Source organism: Macaca nemestrina, chromosome 7 (assembly GCF_043159975.1).
Source record: "Macaca nemestrina isolate mMacNem1 chromosome 7, mMacNem.hap1, whole genome shotgun sequence".
NCBI classification, from domain to species: domain Eukaryota; kingdom Metazoa; phylum Chordata; class Mammalia; order Primates; family Cercopithecidae; genus Macaca; species Macaca nemestrina.
This window is the reverse complement of record NC_092131.1, coordinates 169,512,088-169,530,128: the sequence shown is the minus strand read 5'-3', so window position 1 is coordinate 169,530,128 and position 18,041 is coordinate 169,512,088. Positions and strand designations below refer to the sequence as shown.

Here is an 18,041-nt window from a genome sequence, read left to right as displayed (position 1 = left end):
CTCCACGAAAAGCCTCATGTGAGTAATAAATGTTTCATACTCTCTTGGGGTGTGTGTAACATCATCAGTCTCAGCATTTAAACCAAATTTTGGTGACATTTCATCTGGTTTATGCAGGTGTCCACCACACCTATAAATAAACAAACTACTGAAAATGATTCAAGAAAAAATAAAACTCTGAATAGAGCTATCACAAGTAAAGAGATTAAATAAGCAATCAAATAACTTCCCAGAAAGAAAAGCCCAATTTAGGATGTCTTAAGTGATTAATATTAACAAATATTTAAAGAAAAATTGGTACAAATTCTTCACAAATTCTTCCAGAAAATAGAAGAGGAGGAAACACTTTCCACCTTATCGTCTATAACTAGTATTATCTCAATACCAAATTCTGACAAATACATCAAAAATAAAACTATAGACCAGTATCTTTTTTAATTGTAAATGCAAAAAAAATTCAACAAAATGCCAGATAACTGAGTCCAACAACATATGAAAAGGATTATACACTTTGACCAAGTGGGATTTGCCCCAGGAATGCAAGATTGATTTAACCATCAGTGTAATGCGTCATATTAATAGAATAAAGACAGAAACCACACAATCATCTCAATACACACAGAAAAATCATTTGGCAAAATTCAACACCCCTTTGTAATAAAATCAACACACTAGGAAGAGAAGGGAACTTCTTCAACCTAACATATGGCATCTATGAAAACCCACATCTGGCCGGGTGCGGTGGCTCACGCCTGTAATCCCAACACTTTGGGAGGCCGAGCCGGGCGAATCACCTGAGGTCAGGAGTTCGAGATCAACCTGACCAACATGGAGAAACCCCATTTCTACTAAAAATACAAAAAATTAGCCAGGTGTGGTGGCACCTGCCTGTAATCCCAGCTACTCGGGAGGCTGAGGCAGAAGAATCGGTTGAACCCAGGAGGTGGAAGTTGTGGTGAGCTGAGATCATGCCATTGTACTCCAGCCTGGGAAACAAAGACAAAACTCCGTCTCAAAAAAAAAAAAAAAAAAAGAAAAAAAGAAAAAGAAAAACCCACAGCTAACATCATACTTAAAGGTGAAAGACGGAAAGCTTTCCCCCAACAGGAACTAACAGGATCTCTGCTGTCACTATTTTTATTCAATATTATACTGGAGGTTCTACATAGGGTAATTAGGCAAAAAAAGAAAAGAAAAGAAAAGAAAAAGTCATCCAGATTGGAAAAGTAATAAAATGATTTCAATTTTAAAATGATATAATATTGTATGTAGAAATCCTAAGGAATTTACAAAATAACAGAGTTAATACATGATTTCAGCAAGGGTGCAGGATACAAGATCAATATACAGATATAAATTGTATTCTACACACTTGCAATGAAAAATCTGAAAATAAAATTAAGAAAAGAACACCCTTTCAATAGTATCAAAAAGAAGAAAATACATAGAAAAAATGTAACAAAGGAAGTGCAAGACTGGTACATTGAAAGCAATAAAACATTGTTAAAAAATTTAAAATCATCAAAATAAATGGAAATAAAACCTGTGTTCATGGATGAAAAAAATTAACATTGCTCTACAGATTCAATACAATTCTTATCAAAATCCCAGGTGGCTTAAGAAATTGACAAGTTAATCCTAAAATTCATAAGAAATTGAAAGGGACCCAAAATAGCCAAAATAATCTTAGAAAAGATTTTAAAAAGTTGGAGAACTCACAATTCCTGATTTCAAAACATATACCAGGCTGGGCACGGTGGTTCATGCCCATAATCCCAGCACTTTGGGAAGTGGAGGCAGGAGGATTGCTTGAGCTCAGGAGTTTGAGACCAGCCTGGACAACATAGTGAGATCTTGTCTCTACTAAAACTTTAAAAAGGAATTAGCCAGGTGTGGTAACATGCACCTGTTATCCCAGTTACTTAGGAGGCTGAGGCATGAGGATCACTTGAGTCCAGAAGATTGTACCACTGCACTGCAGCCTACATTACAGAGTGAGTCTCTGTCTCAAAAACAAAACAAAACAAACAACAACAAAAATACTGAAAGCTTTCCCCATACAAGAACTAACAGGATATCTGCTGCTGCTGTCTCTAATTATTATTATTATTATTATTATTATTATTATTTTTGAGACAGAGCCTCTCTCTGTTGCCCAGGCTGGAGAGCAGTGGCACGATCTTGGCTCACTGCAAGCTCCGCCTCCCAGGTTCATGCCATTCTCCTGCCTCAGCCTCCCGAGTAGCTGGGACTACAGGTGCCCGTACCACGCCTGGCTAATTTTTGCCATGTTAGCCAGGATGGTCTTGATCTCCTGACCTTGTGATCCTCCCGTCTCGGTCTCCCAAAGTGCTGGGATTACAGGCATGAGCCACTGCGCCCGGCCTGCTGTCCCTATTTTTATTCAATATTGTTCTGGAGGTTCTAGCTAGGGCAATTAGGCAAAAAAAAAGGAAAAAGAAGTCATCCAGATTAGAAAAGAAATAAAATAATTTCAATTTTCAGGTGACATAATATTGTATATAGAAATCTTAAGGAATTTACAAAAGAACTGCTACTCTGAAAGAATTGTTGTAAGGCAAACACCCTTGTAATTCCCATTAGGTGAAGAAATTTTTCCATGCTTCACAGAAACTCTCCTTATACCCCACTTAATTTTAACCTTTTCCTGTACCACTATGGTTATAATTCTCCTAAAGCTTAAAGCAATTACCTCCTTGTTTATAGCTATACTTTCATCACTGAAGTGTGCATTCCTAAACTCAACACCTTAGTCTGGTTACAAACAGTTTAAATGAGAAAAGATAAGACCTAAATTAAGGCAGCAGTCCTAAACCTTTTTCTATAATCCTGATAGTGATTACCACCTAGGGGATTATAAACGTTTGCTTCTTCCTCTGGCACCAACAAGTTTACTGAGCAGAAGTTTAAAATAATTGGATAATGGGGCAGGTGACATCAGCAAGATGTTGTATTAGCAAATGCTGCATCCTTCTTTAATCTACAAACACACTTACTCTGCAGAAATTCATGGCTAAATTCCTTTGTGAGGAATCCAGAAACTAAAGGACTCCTGCACTCCAAGCAAATGCAAAAACCAGACTCACCAAAGCTGGCAGAGAGATTTGAGATACCACCTTGTCCGAACCCCTAACCCCAGCACCGTGCCATATAGTCAGCAAGAGACTCCCTAGTACTCAGTTTCTCCCAGGTGAGAGGAATTGGTTCACATATCTAGGACCTCCAACTTTTCTGAGGAGATTCCTCAGAGGACTGGCTTCTATCTTGTCAGTCTTGGAGCTCTGACAGAATTGGTACAATCTAGCCACCTGGGGAAGGACAGAGACAGACGTTTAGACCAGTAGATGACATGGCACCCTGCCCTCTACTCCCTCACTCCTGGTTCAGCACAGAGAGGCCAAAAATCATGGCTGCCTACTTTTCCCTGGAGAAGGAATGATTTGTTAAAGGCCCCAAAGTTGCTGGGCAGACTTATTGGTGGGGGTCTTCTCCTCTGAGGGCCACCTGTGAAGACCAGGACAGGTGGCTGCTTTGTCTAATGTGCAGACACAAACACAAAGAGCCATGGAAAATGAAGAATCATACAAAGATGTTCCAAACCAAAGAACAAGATAAATCTCTGGAAACTGAGCTAATGAAATAAAGTTATGTGATTTACCTGACAGAGAATCCAGAATAGCTCTCATAAAGATTCTCACCAGAGTCAAGAGAACAATGCATGAAAAAAGCTAAGAATTTTGACAAAGAGATAGAGTATATTTAAAAATACCACAAAGAAATGGAACTGAAGAACAGAATAACTGAACTGAAAAAATTTACGACAGGACATCAACAAGAGACTAGATTAATCAGAAGAATCAATGAACTTGAAGACAGGTCATTGGAAATAATTCAGTTAGAGGAGAAATTAAAATGAAAAAGAGTGAAAAAAGCCCAAGGGTCTTATGGGACACCATCAAGCTGAACAATATACTCATTACTGGCATCACAGAAGAAAAGAGAGAAAAGAACTGAGAACGTATTAAAAGAAGTAACGGCTGAAAACTTCCCAAATCAGGGGAAGAAAATGAACATTCTGATCCAAGAAGCCCAAAGGTCATAAAAAAGTGATCTCAAAGCCTACAGGCATATTATAACTTGTCATCCTAGAGAAAGAAAAATATCTTTCTTTCAGCCTCCATATTCAGGTCTTAAGGAAAATGCTTATGGACTTAGTCTTAGTTTCAAGTTCATTTCTAAAATCAATCATGGTGGCCAAATGGAATGAGCATTCTGATTTGTCAATGTGGTATCATGTTATCCCTATGCCTAGAAAGGATACAGGAGATGAAAGGCATGGTGATAAGAAAATTGGATGGCACCATATGGAATAGGGGGAAAGTAGTTAAACAAAATTGTTGTAAGGAAAAGAGATACAAGGTGTCAAAAATAATAAATATCTACTTAAAAGCCTTTTCCACATTTAATGTTTTTCATTCACTGTGGTGTAGTAATAAACTTCTATACTTAAGGGGTTAGTATTGACATATTTAAAATGAATAGTCTGGAAGGCAAGGAACCTCTTTTCCAACAGATTCATGCTACATTGTTTAGTGACAAATAAGGGGAAAACAGAGAAAATGATTTCAGCCATAAATATAGGAGATAATAAAATCCTTTAGTAAACAGTATCTAAGCCTTGTTTTTATGATATTGGGGAACAGTAACAAATCAAAGTACTGTAGTCTTCAGTATGCAGACCTTTCACTTTCTTAGTTTATTCCAGGGTCTTTTATTCTTTTTGGTGCTATTGTAAATAGGATTGTTTTCCTAATTTTTATTTAAGATCGTTCATTGTTGGTATAGAAATGCCATTGATTTTTGATTTCGTATCCTGCAACTTAACTGAATTTATTAGTTCTAACAGTTTTTTGATGGAATCTTTAGGGTTTTCTATGTATAAGATTATGTCATCTGCAAACAGCAACAATTTCACTCTTGGTTTTCAACATGAACGTCTTTTATTTATTTTTCTTGCTTAATTGCTTTAGCTGGGACTTCCAGCACTAAATTGAACAGGAGTGATGAGAGTGGGCATGTATGCCTTGTTCCTTGTCTTAAAGAAAAAGATTTTCTACTATTGAGTATAATGTTACTTGTGGTTTTTAAAAAATATATGGCCTTTATTATGTTGAGGTACTTTCCCTCTATTCTTAGTTTATTGAGTGTTTTTCTCAGGAAAGTGTGTTAAGTTTTGTCAAATACTTTTTCTACATTCATCAAATGATTATGTAATTTTTATCCTTTATTCTGTTAATGGACTATCACATTAACTAATTTTCATATCTTGAAGTGTACTTGCATCCGAGGGATAAATCCCACTTGGTCATAGTGTTTGATCCTTTTAATATAATGTTAAATTCAGTTTGCCAGTATTTTGTTGAGGATTTTTGCATCTATATATTCATCAAGGATATTGGGCTGTAATTTTCTTTTCTTGTGGTGTCTTTGGCTGGCTTTAGTATAAAGGGAATTCTGGCTTCATAAAAGAAGTTAGAAAGTGTTCTCTCTTTGATTTTTTGGAAGAGTTTGAGAATAATTGGCATTAATTTTGTTAAATGTTTGGTTGAATTCACGAGTGAAATGATCTGGTCCTGTGATTTTCTTTATTGAGAACTTTTTGATTACTGGTTCAATCTTTATACTAGTCATAGGTCTGTCCAGTCTTTGTATTTCTTCATGATTTAGTCATCGTGTATTCATGGGTTGTAAGACTTAATATTCTTAAAATGCCCATATTACCCAAAGTGATCTATAGATTCAATGCAATCCCCATCAAAAATCCCAATGGCATTTTTATTTACAGAAATAGAATAATTCTAAAATTCATCTGAAGCCACAAAAGACAATGAATAAACAAATCAATCTTGAAAAAGAAGAACAAAGCTGGAGGCATTATACTTCCTGATTTCAAAATATCTTGCAACGGTACAGTAATCAAAACAGTTATGTTACCAGCATGAAGACTAACATACAGACCAACAGAACAGAATAGAGAGCTCAGCAACAAATCCATGAATATACAGTCAACTGACATTTGGTAAGGGTGCCAAGCATACTCAATGGGAGAAATGATAGTCTCTTCAACAAATGGTGTTGGGAAAACGGAATATCCACAGGCAAAAGAATGAAATTGGACCCTATCTTATACCATGCTCAAAAATGAACTCAAAATGGATTATTTAAATGTAAGACTTGAAACAGTAAAACTCCTAGAAGTAAACAGAAGAGAAAGTTTCATGACATTGCCCTTGGCAATGATTTCATATACATGACAACAAAAGCACAGGTAATAAAAACAAAAATAGACAAATGGGACTACCTCAAATTAAAATGTTTCTGCACAGCCAACAACCAACTGAATGAAAAGGCAATCTGTAGAAGAGAAGACATAAGGGTGACCTGAGACCACTTCGGCAAATCAGAATGCCCACTCCATTTGGCCACCATGATTGGTTTTAGGAATGGACTTTAAACTCAAACAAAGCCCATGAGATTATTCCTTAAGATTTGAATATGGAGGCTGGAAGAAAGATTTTTTTCCTTTCTCCAGGATGACAAGTTATAATAAGCCCGTAGGCCAATAGCTGCTGGCAGTCACATTTCCCAGGTATATGGATGAAACTATCTGAAGAGTGAAGCCTCTATACACAGAAAATCAGAGCTGTAAAGGGAAGAGGCTATCTTGATGAATTTTTTTCTTGGATTGAGCCATGCCTGAAGTCAAGCCAACTTTTGAAGTATCCTATAGTACTTATATATTGCTTGGTAACAAATTATGCTAAAATTTAGTAGCTTAAAACAACAAATATGTATTATCTCATGCATTTCTGATATAGATAAAGGAGTGACTAATCTGGGTGGTTCTGGGTCAAAGTCTCTGGTGAGTGTGTAGGCAAGGTGTCAGTAGTGGGCTGCAATTATCTAAAGGCTTGCCTGGGGCTGGAGATGCACTTTCAATGTGGTGTACTCACATGGCTGTTGGATGGAGGCCTCAGTTCCTTACCATGTGACCCTCTCTTCACGACTTAGTAACTGACTTCCTCTAGAGTGACTGATCCAAGAGACAGAAAAGATTGACAGCCTTGACAGCACAGTGCCTTTCATGGCTTACTCTCCAAAGTTCCAAACCTTTACTCTTGCTTTATGTTATTTGTTAGAGCAAGCCACTAAGTTTGCCCACGTCTAAGATGAGGGTATTTGGGCTTCACCTCTTGAATGGAGAAGCACCCAAAAATCTGTGGCTTTTTTTTTTTTCAAATTACACTCTCAGTTACATGAATGGATAAATTCCATTTTTGGCTTAGCTTCTATCTATTGGGTTTCTATCACTTGCAACCAAAGAGCCCTAATCAGTATCTACATCTGAGTCGTTAAGAAAGTTTCAGATATTATTGTTTATTGCTTTTAATCTAGTGAATTGATATATCATCATTTAATACAAGCAAGACAATGTTACTCTCTTCGTACATTGTACAGATGCAGGATAACAGTGCAGTGTTATCCTGTATCTGTACAATCAAGCACCCAAACTGGTTTTATAGAGGCAGGACCTTAGCATATAGCAGAGATAACTTATCTTCCAGCAGATCAGAGCTCCAGTTTGTAGACAGAAATGAATGATCTGGGCTACAGAAGGAGCTGTTGCACTATTCATTACCATTTCCTCCCATTCCCTCTCCAAATCTCCAACCCTAGCATTGTCTGCTTTGTTACTTGTTTAAAACTTGATTATGTAGATTGCTTTAAAATAAAAACAAAATGTACTTTTACATACATCATTTTGTTTGGTTCTCATTACTTTTGAGAGAAAGGCAACATAGATATTTAAATGACCACTATTTTAGAGGTAAGCAAGCTGAAATCATATAAATAAAATGATTTGCGTAATACCTCATGAGTGATTTGCTTTCTTTTAAATACTTTAGAATGTTTGGGGATTAAGTCTCAAGATAATAAGGGCAAGTCAGAAAATACAACTTATCTTTCTTTTCTTTTCAAAACTTTTTTGAGAGAAGGATATAATGCGTGGAGTTCAGAAAACCCATAATTTGTATGGCATTGATGTGGCCCATTCACAATCTAGAATTTTTGATAGACGTGAGCAGTCATGGTGGAGTGGGTCAGACCAGGCAAGGCTCAGCTTCCTACTTCAGGCCACACTGCTCAATCTGTTCACTTGATCCACATGCTAGGATGTGAGAATTTTTCTCTTACATCCCTTTGCTGGAGCCATTTTGGCTGTGCTTATGGTAGTGACAGAGTTTCAAAGAAGAAGAGCCCATAATGTCTCCCAGGCATACTACAAAGGAAATATAAGTCATCAAATAGTTGAATCTGGATGTGGGCCAGGATAACTCGACTCTTCTTATAGAAGGTGCCATGGGATCTATAGTGATGGCAGGTGATGGAAGAAGTGGGTCCCCTCAGCTTTATGTCTTGTCTGAAAGATGATAACCATGCTAATAAATTTAGTGCCACATTCTTTACAGTGTGCTCATCCGACCCCTAGAACAAGGCCATAAACTATAATGGGGTCCATGATGCTTTCAATTATTAGACATTCATTTCTGCTTTTCCACTTTCTTTCTCTTCTGCCAAAATTTGGCTTTATTGATTACGCTTTATGGAAGGATGGAAGAGGGCAGGGGTAGAAAAAAAGGTCCACTTTTTAGAAATCTGAGAAGAATTATATATCTGTCAGAATAAAATCCAGGCTCTCTCATGGAGGAATACAAAACATTTTTGCTATTGTATCTACCATAAATACCTAGATATAATGAGCAGAGCCTGGTTGGGGGCATTCCTGAGTCTTTTCAGAGCCACAGGTTATTTTATGTTAACACCCTCACTAGGAAAATCATTAAGTTATTCTTTCAGTAGTTAGTAGTGAGGATCTGTACAACCCCACTTCTGGCTTTTTTTGAGAGCAGGAAGGCATACAGAAAAGTTTGTGGAATGTGGCACTGAGCTCCAGAGACAGGCTCCGTTTGTCAAGGAAAAAGGGAAAAGAATAGAGGTGGGTGTTAAAGAATATGTTATTTGGATTTCTTACCCTGATACTTGACACTGAAAACTTGGCATTCCAGTTGTTGGAAGGAAGACTGGAAGAGCTATTTTATTCCCTGCTGGTCTATTCTTTTGTATTTTATTAACCATTTTAACTAGTCACCTCCTTTCCAGACACACTGTTAACACTTGAATGCCACATCTATACCAAATTCTCACCCATGACTCAAGGGAAACTGGACACTATTCTCAAAATAGAAGTAACGAGCCATTAGTGGTGATGAAATACTAGATGGAAAAATCTCAATTCCAACTCCCTCCAGGAATTGAAGACTCTAAAATATTCTTCTACCCTGAAACATGTCTTGCAATCAAATTAAGATCTCCTCACTAATTTTTACCTCTCACCTGAGATTCCTTCTATTTGTGAATGAAAGCCTTTCATCAGCAATAAATGGGATGCTTAGTGAATAATGAATTAAGATTGTGGAAGAGAATCATGTCTTTTGGAGACGATGATCAGCCTAGGATGATGCAAAATCTCTTGGTGAGTTTTCTCTTTTTAACTTTTGGCTGGCAGTGAAAGCTTTACCTGAAAGATTAAGGTGGGTGAAAATAGGTGAGCAGAGGAAAAGGCTGAAGTAATAATTAAAGAGAAAATTTTGATTTGTCTTGTAGGTTTCCAGAAGGTCCCTAGGCAAGTAGAGAACCAAAATCAGTAGAAGGAAATTGCAATGGAAGGGAAATATACACGTGGGACTGAGCAGTACAGCAATTTGTGGAGCCCTTTAATAGGAACCTTATCCACTATATTGGAGAATGAGTGAACCATGTCAGTAGTCAAAAAATGCTGCCAAGAGCTCTATGTGATGTTCCAAATACAGAATCCATATTGCCATTGTCTGCATTCCTTTCTAGACTTTTTGGAGTGAGGAATTAGTGGGGAGAGGGTTGTAATGAGGAAGTACTGAGTAATTGGAAAATATTGTTAATTGAGGCACTTCCTTCTTTGATTGCTGTCTCTGAAACAGTCTGAAAAAAAAAATCCCATCCTGCATTTTTGTGATTCGTTCATTAGAACAAATGAAGTCAGAGCCATGTGCACTGTTTCTTGTTGTGGATATTAAGAAAGGCCTTTCACCTGAATCATGTCTATATTTTTGTTTGTCTGTTTGTTTGTTTTGAGACAGAGTCTTTCTCTGTCACCCAGGCTGGAGTGCAATGGCACAATCTCGGCTCACTGCAACCTCTGCCTCCAGGTTCAAGTGATTCTCCTGCCTCAGCCTCCCAAGGAGCTGGGATTACAGGCGCCTCCCACGGTGCCTGGCTAATTTTTGTATTTTTAGTAGAGATGGGGTTTCACCACGTTGGCCAGGCTGGTCTCGAACTCCTGACCTCAGGTGATCCACCCACCTTGGCCTTCCAAAGGGCTGGGATTACAGGCAGAGGCCACCGTGCCCAGCCAATGTGTAGAATTTATACAGACATTAAGCAGATTCCTAGTTGAAGAGCACAATTGACCTTGCTTTCAAAACTTCCATTAGAAAAAATGTATGGTAAGACAAATCTATGTTTTTATAACCAAAATGAGAGAAAGGAAGCACACAAGTTTTCAACGACGTATTTGGTGACTCAGTCTCCAATTGTGATTTGGGCAAAAACAGAGTCAAATAATCTAACACGGATGTGTCTCCTTAACTAAGTTAGCTTTGCAAACCAGAAGGTTCTAGCTTTGGGGAATGGGCCTATACAGGAGGGGTCGGTAGACTGGGCCATGTGACAAAAACATGGCCATGGCTTTGGGTTCTTGAAGGACTCACAGATGACCAAAGAGGCAAGGAACGAACTCATCAGTACATTTTTACGTGATCCTGTAGAGCTTGTTTCTTTTTGAGAGTGTCAGGAGGTTTGACTGATTCACCCAATAGGCCTCAGTGGGAGCTGAAAAAGCCACGTTCTCTAGACCCCAAAAATGAGAGTGGATGAATTCAGCAATTGGTAGGTAACGTGATCTGCCTTTTGTAGCAAGCCAGAAGCCAGATGTCCCCTCCCCTTTGATCTGAATAACACTTTAGGCTGCAGACAATAAGATTGGTTTTAAATTTATTGTCTCTTTGATTTCTGCATTCTAATGCTTTTTAAATTCTTTACACAAGACAGGGCTATATATAGGCAACCGGGGTGGTTCAATGGAAGCCAAAAAAATGCCAGTAGCTTATGAGAAGTGCTAGGCAAAGCCTCATGCACATTTCTCTGTAAGGAAACAAAGCTGGCTTACTTGGGGGCAGGAATTTTTTTTTCCAGTTGTTCTTCAAAATGAAGTTTCCCGCTCCAAGTCCCAGCCAGATATGTGAAAAAAATCCTTGCAGAACAATCCTATTAGCAAAGCAGTAAAGCAGAAGAATCTGATTTAAATGAAATATATCAAATCAGAATGTCTTCCTTCTCTAAGTCCTCTATGACTTTCATCCCAGTTAAAGTTTTATTCCTGTCCTTGTTGATGCAGCCTGTGTTGGGCAATCAGATGACGAGGCCAAGAGTTCGATTTCATTCATTCTGTTGATGGTGAAGATGCAAATATCTGAACCCAATCTCATCCCACTGAGAGAAGGTAAATGGCATTTGGAAATCTCCCTCTTTTTTGTTTGCGACAGAGTCTTACTCTGTCACCCAGGCTGGAGTGCAATGGTGCGATAGCTCACTGCAACCTCGATCTCCAGGGTTCAAGCAATTCTCCTGCCTGAGTCTCCTGAGTAGCTGGGATTACAGGTGCACACCATCATGCCCAGTTAATTTGTGTATTTTTAGTAGAGATGGGGGTTTCACCATGTTGGCCAGGCTAGTCTTGAACTCTTGGCCTCAAGCGATCCACTCACCTCGGTCTCCCAAAGTGCTGGGATTAAGAGTGTGAGCCACGGTGCCAGCCTCCTTTAATTTATCTTCAGTGAATACTATTGATGAGGCATTCAATTGAATCTGTAAAAACTTTTGGCCCCGTTTTTGCCCTCAAGCGGATCAAACCACGAACAATTGCCCCAAGATGTCAGCCGCCCTGGAAAGCACCAGTTCCATAGCAGGAGAAAGGGTTCAAGTCTCAGTACATGATGTTTTCACTGCAGCTATGTGACCTTGAGTAAGTCATGGCTTCTCTTCATCTATTTTCTCTTGTGGAAGAGTGGGTAAACTCACACTGGCTTAACATTCTATTAAATTAAAAAGTCCTTCTACAAACAGAATGTTACTGGAGCCAAATAACCACACTGCGAGGTAGCCAGGGCAACACTGTCCTTCATATTTTAGGATGAAGAAGCTGAGCTCAGGGGGTCCAAGAGTAATGGAAAGCTTTGTGACTGGTTGGAGACAAAGGTGATACTGTGACTCAGATCTCCTGACATCTTCTCTCTCTCTCTCTCTTTTAGTTTTTATTTTTATTTTTTTGAGACGTAGTTTCGTTCTTGTCACCTGGGCTGGAGTGCAGTGGTGTGATCTTGGCTCACAGCAACCTCCGCTTCCTGGGTTCAGGAGATTCTCCTGCCTCAGCCTCCTGAGTAGCTGGGATTCTACAGGCACCTGCCACCACGCCTGGCTAATTTTTGTATTTTTAGTCGTATAGTTAGCGTTTCACCATGTTGGCCAGGCTGGTCTCCAACTCCCGACTTCAGGGGATCCGCCCATCTCGGCCTCCCAAAGTGTTGGGATTACAGGCGTGAGCCACCGTGCCCGACCTCTTCTCTTCTTCTGTCCACTTAGCGAGACTCACTCTACCCTCTGCCTCTGCACCTGTGTACCACCAGGGCCAGAGGTTTCCTCTGTAAGAAGCATTTGCAAACAAATGCCGCCATTACAGCGCAATTCTGCTTCTTCTTCTCAAGAATCCCCAATGAACTTCTAGCAGAAAGACAAGCCATGAAAGCACTTGGTGAGGTGAGGACTGGAAAAACAAACAGCAAAGGTTGATTTGATTTTTTTCTGCGCCCATGGTGCAGCTCACCTTTGCAGCATGAAAGCAGAGTTCAGTGTGCCCCTTTGTGTCAACACATCTATCGGATTTTCCAGACAGTTTTCAATCAATTCCTTGGCTATCAGGTATTTGGCCATAAAGCATTTCTTTCTACTTTATGGTTCTAAAATATAAACTATGGCCACAGCTGAAGCTTTTAAGTCTGATGGGGATGGCTCCCAAGAGAGGCTCTTCAGAAGCCTAAATAATAGTCTGAAGGGGGTGTAAATTTGGGAGGAAATGCAGGCCCTCACTACACTGACACTCAAGTCTGCCTAGGATATTTCTTCAGTGCTCACAAAGCACTTTCCTAGATGTTTTGAAAAAATGTGAAGAAACTATAAGACCCAATCTGTATACCCAAGGGCATTACAGACACTATGGTAGCGAAAGCACTTGAGAAAGATCTTTGAAGTCAGCACCTACAAGAATCTATCTGAACAACTCTACATGGAGATACACTCACCCACAGTGGTGGAACTGCACATGTGGCTGGATTTGCTCATGTTTTGAATAGAGGTCTCTTAAAATGACTGCTTCAAGGTGTCCTTTCAGACCTGGGGGTTACCTGCTTCTTCTCTATATTTTTCTGCTTTTCAAAAAAATTCATCCTAACTGAACGAAGACTTTCAATATGTGAAATGAATGCCAAACAGGTTCTGACTATGTGATCAAAATTACTTATATAACTTTGGGCCTGAGAAAGAATTGTATAGGGACTACAGGATTTTATCCCAAAGGACCAGACTCCCTCTTTTTATTCAATTCCTGAGAATGAGCATCAGTTCTTAGTTCAAATACACAGGCTTTCCCTCTGACTCCCAATCAGCAAGATAGAAATGAGTGGTCTCAGTGCTGGGCGCAGGAAGCAGGATGTTACTTTAGACTGTGTGTGCAGGGGAGATGGCTGTAGTAACAAATTTATATGTGGGTCTGGCCTCTGAGTCCTGAAATTCAAATGCGCATGAGGTTGCAAAGGAGCCTGGAAATTTGATTGCCATCCCTTGACCTAGCCCAAAGCAAAACATGAAGAAGGTAACCAGAAGATCTCATTGTAAATTAAAATCATCTGGTGTACATAGCATAGGGATACATAAACATGAAGTTTAAAGCATACAGAATTCTCCAGTGCCACTATCTTATAGTGTATGACATTTGTTCTTTCTAAAGTGCTACTGTCTGATATAATTTGATTCTTATAACTTTGTGAAGTAGGGAAGTGAATGTACATTTGGCATGTTGAGAAACCAAGATTCTAAAAGGTCAAGTGACTTGCCTAAAGTCATAAATGAGAGCTGTGACAATACTCCAGCCTTCCAATGCCCTAGGATCCTTCCTTCCTTCCTTTCTTCCTTCCTTCCTTCCTTCCTTTCCTTTTCTTTCTTTCTCTTTCTTTCTCTTCTTTTTCTTTCTTCTTTTTCTTTCTTTTTCTTTCTCTCTCTCTTCTTTTACTTTCTTCTTTTTTTCTTTTTCTTTTCTTTTTCCTTTTTTCTCTCTCTTCTTTCTCTCTCTTTCTCTCTTCTTTCCTTTCTTTCTCTCTCTTTCTTCTTTCTCTTTCTCTCTCCCCCCTTCCTTCCTTCCTTTTCTTCTTTTTCCCACATAAATTGATCTGCATTAGTCTTCAAGGCTCCTTGGATCGGAATAAAATATGGCTCCTGCATTTTGTTTTGTTTTGGTCCTTTAAAAAATGTCCTTTCTTTATCATGCTTTATCATATATATACAAAAAAAAAAAAAAAACCCACAAAACAAAGTAGAGCTTATTGAATTATTGTCAAAGACTTTTGTCACATTGCCGGCACCGTGGAGGTCCTTTGAGTGTACTGACCCAGGAGGGCTTCATGGATGTGAGACAGGATCCTGTGCTTAGCAGGCACCACACCTTGGTTAGTGTTCTGCTGACACTCTTTTAAAATTCCTAATAATTTATGAACAAGGAATCTTATATATTCATTTTGCACTGGGCCTGTCAAATTATGTATCCAGTCATACTGCTACCCAATCATATCTCCTTCTCCCTACAATACCCATTATCCTAACTTTCACGGGTCCCCTTTTTCGCTCTTGTCTATAGTTTTATCACCTTGGTGTGCATATCTGCACATTGTAGTTTATTTTACCTGTGTCAGAATGTTCTGTAAACGGAATCGCACGGCATATTATCTTGTGGGCAACCTTGTTGGTGAGATTCCTCCATTTGTTATTTGCACGTGTCTCATTCCTGTACAACATTTTAATCTGTGAATATGTTATAATTTAAAACAATATATTCTATTTTTGATGGAAATTTGAGAGATTTCCAGTTTTGGCTATTATGAATGAGGTGGTTATAAAAATTTATGTATGTGTATCTCCGTACCAAAGCGCACCTTCTCCCATTGAGCACTTTATCTAGGAGTGGAATTTTGCTAGGTTATAAGCTGTGTGTTTGCTCAGCTTTACTGATAATGCCATGTTTTTTCCAAAGTCATTGTCTCAATTCACACTCCCTCCAACAGCATCAGAGGATTTTCTTCTGCCACATTTTCATCAACGCTGGATATTGTTGGTTCTTTCAATTTCAGCCATTCCAGTGGGTGTGTATTAAATCACGCTAATAATCTCATTGTTATTTATTTACTTATTTATTTATTTTGAGATGAAGTCTCTCTCTCTCGCCCAGGCTTGAGTGCAGTGGGGTGATCTCAGCTCACTGTAACCTCCGCCTCCTGGATTCGAGCGATTCTTCCGCCTCAGCCTCCCAAGTAGCTGGGATTACAGGTACCGCCATCGTGCTGGGCAAATCTCATTGTGATTTTTATGTGGTCTTCCCTGATCACTAATGAGGTTGAGTGTCTTTCCAAAAATTTATTGGCCATTTGGCTATCTCCTTTTGTGCAGTTTCTTGCTGATTCTTTTATTAGTTGAGGTCTTTTCATATTAATTTATAAGAGTTCTTTATACATTCTGATGACAATTCTTTATTAGAACCATGTAGCAAATAGCTTCTCCCAGTCTTTACCTTAATAGGAGAGGAGCTCTTACTTTTAATGTAGTAAAATTTATCAAATCTTACGGTTGGTAGCTTTTTGTGTCCTAATTAAAAATATTTTCCTTTCACAAATCATGAATACAGTCTTTTAAAAACTTGATTGCTTTGCTTTCACATGTAGATCAACAAAGTACCTGGAACTGATACTTGTACATATATATTAGCTAGAGGTCAAGTTTTCTTTTTCTTATATAAGTGTACCATTATCCCAGAACTATTTACTGCAACAGCTTTTCTGCACTTCTCTAGAGTGGCATTTGTGTAATAGATCGAATAGTTATATATAGGTCTGTTTGGGGAGTCTTTATTGTATTCTATTTGTCTATCCTTGTACCAAATTCACACTTTTATAGTAGCTATATAGTTTCAAAAAATCGTGATATCTGGTAGAATACATTTCTAAAATACTTGTTCTCTTCTTCAAGATCATCTTGGCTATTCTTGACACTTTGCAATTACATTCAAATATTAGAATCAGCTTGTCAAGTTTTACAATGATATTTGTTGGGATTTTAAAATGCAACTGCATTGAATCTATTTATTAGTTGGGGGGTGAATTAACATCCTGAAATGGACTGAATGCTTATGGCCCCCCGAAATTCGTATGCTGAAATTCTCATCCCCAATATGACGGTTTTAGGAGGTGATTTGGGTGGCAATCAGGTCATAAGAATGAAGCCCTCGTCAATGGGATAAGTGCCTTTATAAAAGATACATCACAGCCTGGGCGACAGAGCGAGACTCCGTCTCAAAAAAAAAAAAAAAAAAAAAAAGAGATACATCAGACGGCTCTCTCACTGTCCTTTCACCATGTGAGAATACAACAAGTGAGTTGTCTGCACCCCGAAAGAGGGTCCTTACCAGAACCTGACTATGCTGGTCCCCTGATCTGGGACTTCTAGACTCCAGAAACGTGAGAAATAAGTATTTATTGCTTAAGCCTCCCCACCTGATATGATTTGGCTATTTGTTCCTTCCAAACATGTTGAAGTTTGATCCCCGGTGTTGGAGGTGGGGCCTAATGGGAGGTGTTTGGGTCTTACAGATGGATCCTTCATGAGTTGGTTAATGCCCTCCCTCTGGGTGAGTTCTTGCTCTAATAGTTCCCACAAGAGCTAGTTGTTAAAAAGATCCTGGCACTGACCGGATGCGGTGGCTCACGCCTGTAATCTCAGCACTTTGGGAGGCTGAGGTGGACGGATCACGAGGTCAGGAGTTCAAGACCAGTCTGGCCAATATGGTGAAACCTTGTCTCTACTAAAAAATACAAAAATTAGCCAGGCGTGGTGGCACCTGCCTGTAGTCCCAGCCCAAGAGGGAGACTGAGGCAGGAGAATTGCTGGAACCCAGGAGACGGAGGTTGCAGTGAGCTGAGATCATGCCACTGCACTCCAGCCTGGGAGACAGAGTGAAACTCCATATAAAAAAAAAAAAAAAAATTCTGGTACCTTCTCTTTCTCCCTCTTGCTTCCTTCCTCTCCCCTTCACCTTCCACAATAAGCGGAAACAGCCTGAGGCTCTGGCCAGATGCAGGTGCTGGTGCCATGCTTCTTGGACAGCCTGTAGAACAATGAAACAAACAAGGCTTTTAAAAAAAAATACATCACTTAGCCTCAGGTATTCCATTATAGCAACACAAAAGAGACTAAGAAACCATTTTTGGTAATTTCTTTACTTTTCTCTTTTCTTCTCTTTCCTTTTCCCTCCCTCCCTCCCTGCCTCCCTCCCTCCCTCCCTGCCTCCCTCCCTCTCTCTCTCTCTGTCTTTCTTTCTTTCTCTTTCTTTTCTTCTTTTCTTTCTTTCTGAGACAGGCTCTCACTCTGTCTCCCAGGCTGGAGTGCAGTGGTTTGATCACGGCTCACTGCAACCTCTGCTTCCTAGGCTCAAGCGATCCTCTCACCTCAGCCTCCTGAGTAGCTGGGACCATAGGTACACACTACCA

General features: G+C 39.2%; 1 protein-coding gene across 7 annotated transcripts in view; it reads right to left on the bottom strand.

Annotated features, from left to right (window-relative positions):
• The window catches only part of LOC105467273 (formin 1), a 468,877-nt gene that overhangs the window by 14,741 nt on the left and 436,095 nt on the right, over positions 1-18,041 (bottom strand). For 3 of the 7 annotated variants that reach the window (XR_011606208.1, XR_011606209.1, XR_011606213.1), the window contains 2 exons: positions 17,548-17,659; positions 9,478-9,661 (listed from right to left, as the gene is read on the bottom strand). The exons of 1 other annotated variant lie outside the window; for it this stretch is intronic. The gene's annotated coding sequence lies outside the window, so the exon portion shown is untranslated. Of the gene's footprint in view, positions 1-9,477; positions 9,662-12,929; positions 13,001-17,547; positions 17,660-18,041 lie in introns of those variants that run through there. 3 more of the 7 variants (XR_011606210.1, XR_011606211.1, XR_011606212.1) reach the window with 2 other exon arrangements.